Source organism: Zingiber officinale, chromosome 8B (genome assembly GCF_018446385.1).
Source record: "Zingiber officinale cultivar Zhangliang chromosome 8B, Zo_v1.1, whole genome shotgun sequence".
Taxonomy (NCBI): domain Eukaryota; kingdom Viridiplantae; phylum Streptophyta; class Magnoliopsida; order Zingiberales; family Zingiberaceae; genus Zingiber; species Zingiber officinale.
This window is the reverse complement of record NC_056001.1, coordinates 100,495,566-100,500,833: the sequence shown is the minus strand read 5'-3', so window position 1 is coordinate 100,500,833 and position 5,268 is coordinate 100,495,566. Positions and strand designations below refer to the sequence as shown.

Here is a 5,268-nt window from a genome sequence, read left to right as displayed (position 1 = left end):
TTCTGACTTACACTTAATTAATCTTGAACTAATACATCTAATCTTAATTAATCCTTAATCAGTTAATCCATACTTAACATTTTAGTTAATTCGAAATCAAATTTAAAATCAAATAATTTAACTTCATTATTTATTTAACCTCACTTAATTAAACTTCATTATTAATTTAACCTCACTTAATTTAATTAGTTAATAATCAAGCTAAAACTAATTAGATCATTATATATGTGACTCACAGGAAGAGCTAAAATTAATTAGATTTAATTATTATGATTAATGATGGAATAATCCAGTGAGTAGTAAAAGTTGATAAAAATTAAGGAAAAAATAAATTAGATTTAAATAAAATATGAATATACATGGAAACTCATTATTAATTATGCATGTTTCCACTCTAAGATCTTTGAATTACTATTTACTATACATTATTTCATTGTATAAATATTGAAAAAACAGTAGAATCTTTTTTAAAATTCTTTTAATTTTGAAAATGTTTATTCAAAATTAATCATTCATTTTCCTTTTACAGAGACCATTGCCAAACAAAGCAAACACATCAATCTCCGCCGGCTCCAACAAGATTCCATCCCATAAATAAGATTCATCCCATAATTATCCAATGATTCATCCCATAAATAAGATTCTTTTCCATTCCATTCCTCATTCCCAATCAAACAATGAAGTCAAGTTTCAATTGTCTCTTCCTCCTCCTCCTCTGTTTCCTACACTGCGTGGCTTCCAGCACGGTGAGGCAGAGAGATGCGCTGAACAAGTTCTACTTTAACAACGGAGTAGGGACGCCTTCTTCTTCTACTTCATCTTCTTCTTCTTCTTCATGGGCGAGCAGTCTTCTTTCGGTATCCGGCCTGAAGTCGAAGGTCTACGACAATAGCGGGCTGAAGGAGGGGGACAAGGTTGTTCGGCTGCCTGGCCAGCCAGAAGGGGTCAATTTCAATCTGTACGCGGGTTATGTCACAGTTGACAGAGCTAACAGACGGGCTCTATTTTACTACTTTGTCGAGGCTGTCGAGAATAGCAAGTCAAAGCCTATTGTGCTCTGGCTCAATGGAGGTATGGAAATAATAGAAAATGACGTTGCTTTTCGATCGATAGAGTGGTGATTGTTTAGGCGTGGGTGGGTGCAGGGCCGGGGTGTTCGTCACTGGGGTACGGCGCCATGGAGGAGCTCGGGCCGTTTGGGGTCATGAGCGATGGCAAAACTCTGTACAGGAATCCCTACGCTTGGAACGAAGGTTAGGATCCTCTGTCATCGTCGTCGTCATCATATATATATATATATATATATGTTATTTCCTTGAGCTTAGGGAGTAGAGTGAAAAAAGTTTTCTGCTTTGGCATTACCCCGAACCACTGACGTGCATCGTGCAATACAGTGGCGAACGTCTTGTTCTTGGAGAGCCCTGCCGGCGTTGGCTTCTCCTACTCCTACACCACATCAAACTACGCTAAGAGTGGAGACCGTAGGACGGCGACCGACGTGCTGGTTTTCCTCGTCAATTGGTTCGAGCGGTTCCCAGAGTATAAGGGGAGGGACTTCTTCATCACCGGCGAGAGCTACGCCGGCCACTACGTCCCCCGGCTTGCCCACGCCATACTCCACCACAAAGATTGCCTCATCAACCTCTAAGGCATCGTGGTAAGCAATGAATCCCGAAATCAATCAGTCTGATTGACCCTCTCTCCTTTTTATTGGAAATTAAATTGGGAAAGATGGATCAAGATCAATTTCAAATTGATTTTGGATGACCTAGATTGGGAACGCGGTGATCAATAAGGAGACGGATAGCAAGGGGGCGTTTGATTACTTCTGGACGCACGCGTTGATCGCCGACGAGACCATTCGTGCGATCCACAAGTTCTGCAATTTCTCGCCGGACGCCCGACGGACAGCTCCAAAGTGCGACAGCGCGCTCGACGAGGCCAGCCTTGCCGTTGAGGAGTTGGACGTCTACAACATATACGCGCCACTGTGCTTCTCGTCGGGCGTGACGCCGACTCCAAAATCGCCCTCGGTTTGTCTCTTCCGAGCATCATTACATTTAATTATCTCCATTTTCCTGGTATTTTCAGAGCCAATTTAGATCGAATCGATTTGACCTGTTAACTCAAGAATCGGAGTTCATCACATTCTTGTTGGATCACTATAAGGAGCAAGCTCTAACTAAAGCTGGAATTTACCCAGATTGAAATGTCATACTTAAATTCTAATGCAGATTAAGAATTTTCACTCAATCATATCAATTGTGAATAGAATTAACTAACAGATTGAAATGTCATACTTAAATTCTAATGCAGATTGAGAATTTTGATCCTTGTACTTCTAATTATGTGGAGGCATACCTTAACAATCTTGAGGTACAGAAAGCTCTACATGCCAATATCACAAAGCTCAATTACACCTGGTCTAGTTGTAGGTATATACATATCTCATAAATATAATACGCCATTTGATAATTTTATTTTTCTTTTAAATAAAATAATGAAAATTCAACTCATTTATTTATATTTGTCTCGATGCAGCCAAGTGATACCTAGTTGGTCAGATCAGTCTTCCACAATGTTACCAATTATTCATGAATTATTATCTAATGGGATTAGGGTTTTAAAATACTGGTAAAAAATCATTAGATGTCTTCATCATAACATAGGGTGTGAATCAGCTTTCCATTTCAATACTTTCATGTAGATAGGTGTATAAATTTTGTGGTCCTTATACACATTATGTAAGTAAATAGCATATATAGATATATCAATTTTGCAAGTATGATAGCTTTAAGATTTCTGCATAACATATGTCATACGACAAAGATATCGTTCATTAGATTGCGAGTGAAGGGGTTTTCAATCAAATTTTGTCTTTAACTAAGCGTTAGCTGGGTTTGTGCAGCGGTGACATTGATGGAGTAGTTCCTGTTACTTCCACAAGATACTCCCTCAAGAAGCTAAAGCTTAAAGTGAAGGCTCCATGGAGAGCTTGGATGCTTAACAGTGAGGTAAACAATTGTGTCATTTTAAATCTTTTCACAAGATATATAGTTAATTATCCTCAAATCCACAAAGAATTAAAATGTTTACATTGATGACAAGTTTTCCTCTATGATACCCTTCGTTGCTCTAATGATGGTGACAACTAGTAGAACAAACGACATTAATTTTGATGATTTTTATTATGAATATGTAGGTTGGGGGATATACTGTGATGTATGATCACAATTTGACATTTGCCACTGTTCGAGGAGCAGGACATGAGGTTCCATGTTATCAGCCAGCTCGAGCTCTGGAGATGATCAAGAATTTTCTTCAAGGGCTGCATCTACCTTCTATTTAAGCATTTCAAAATAGAATAAATTGATTTGTTGTTATTTATTGTGATATCAAACGTTACATAAAATTTAATCTATGATTTTTTAAATATTATCTCTGGCTCGATTTAATCATGGTTTCAAAAAATAATTAATATTTAAAAAAATATTTTTCTTTTTTAAAAAAATCTTAAGATCGGTTCACTAAACCAAATGCCCATACTATGAGTCATTAGCATGATACAACAATTAAATGGAATACTAACCATTATGTGTCAATCCTAATAAACCTAAATTAATATTGATATGGGTTAGGTTTCATGGATCCCCGGTAAGGAGTGGAAAGAAGATAGCCGTGTTGAAAAGATGGATCAATATTGGCCGAGATATGCCTTCAGGGAGGAAGGCCAATATCGGCCGAGATTTACTTCCAAGTAGGCAGGCCAATATCGATCGAGATATACCTTCAAGGGGGAAGGCCAATATCGGCCGAGATATGCCTCCAGGAAGGCAGACCCATATCGAGCAAGATATACCTCCAAAGAGGGTGGCTAAGATCAGACGGGACATGCCTCCAGGAAGGTAGACCTATATCGAGCTAGATATACTTCCGAGTAGGCAGGCCAATATCGATCGAGATATACCTTCAGGGGGGAAGACCAATATCGGTCGAGACATGCCTCTAGGAAGGTAGATCCATATCGAGCAAGATATACCTCCAAAGAGGGTGGCTAAGATCAGACGGGATATACCTCAATGAAGGAAGGCCAAAATCGGTCGGGATATGCTTCCAAGTGAGTAAGCCAATATCAATCGAGATATACCTTCAGGGAGGAAGACTAATATCAGCCGGGATATGCCTCCAGGAATGCAGACCCATATCGAACAAGATATACCTCCAAAGAGGGTGGCTAAGATCAGTCGGGATATACCTCAATGAAGGAAGGCCAATATCGGCCGAGATATACTTCTAAGGGAGCAAGCCAATATCGATCAAGATATACCTTCAGGAAAAAAGGCCAATATCGACCGGGCTGAATAATACCTTGAAAAGATATACCAATATTGATCAAGATTACATACTTGACAAAATATAGCCCAATGCTAGCTAGGATAACAAACTCAGATGGGCACGGACAGGTATTACCCAAGGAGCCTCAGGAGAAGTAATGATAATTGACCAAACCTAGTTAAGTTCTGCCTCGACCGACACAAGGAATAATGTTATATTAAGCTATCTATGATATAGCAAAAATAGGAGAGGCAAATAGGAACGATAGAAACACTTTGAAAGGACTTGTGAAACAGGATAGAAGTAAATATTTCAAATAAAGTAGTCTATGAAGATATTTGCAGTATGTGATTGTATAACAAGTGTTATGTATTTGGCGGGAAATGTATTTTTAGACTATTTTGTAGGTACTAGACGACAAAGAATGTACATCTGGGGTACAAAAAAGATTCCTTAAAAGTCATTTACCACAAGTACGCAGCTTACGTCATCTCATAACAAACTCTAACAAACCGGGGTCCACTTCATGACTACGGAGGTTATATGAAGTGGTATAAAAAGGGGAATCCTCTCCGTTGGCTAGGTAAGTTCACATCATTGCGCAAACTCAAAACCCTAATTTTCAGCTACTGTTCATCTTCTTCTGTTTTCTTTCTTCTTCCACACCGAGAGAGATCACTGACTTGAGCGTCGGAGGGCATAGCCAGGGATTCCCACCCCGGTCTTAGGACACTGACGATAGTGTTGGTTGGTCTTTAGTGTGCAGGAAGCCTTGGAAGCTCCGGATCTGGGTTTTCTTTGATCGGATCTCTTCATCGCCATTGATACTTTGCGTCGGAAGGAAACTCCAAGGTTTCATCTTCTTGGATCCGCTTTGGGTTTCTCAGATCGGCATACCATAGGTATTATTTTTCACCAGCAGTAGGTTTTTTT

The 5,268-nt window shown here is 39.2% G+C and overlaps 1 pseudogene; it reads left to right on the top strand.

Moving 5' to 3' along the window:
- The first annotated feature begins 677 nt into the window (after positions 1-677).
- LOC122014095 lies at positions 678-3,349 on the top strand (annotated as a pseudogene).
- The last annotated feature ends 1,919 nt before the right edge of the window (positions 3,350-5,268 follow it).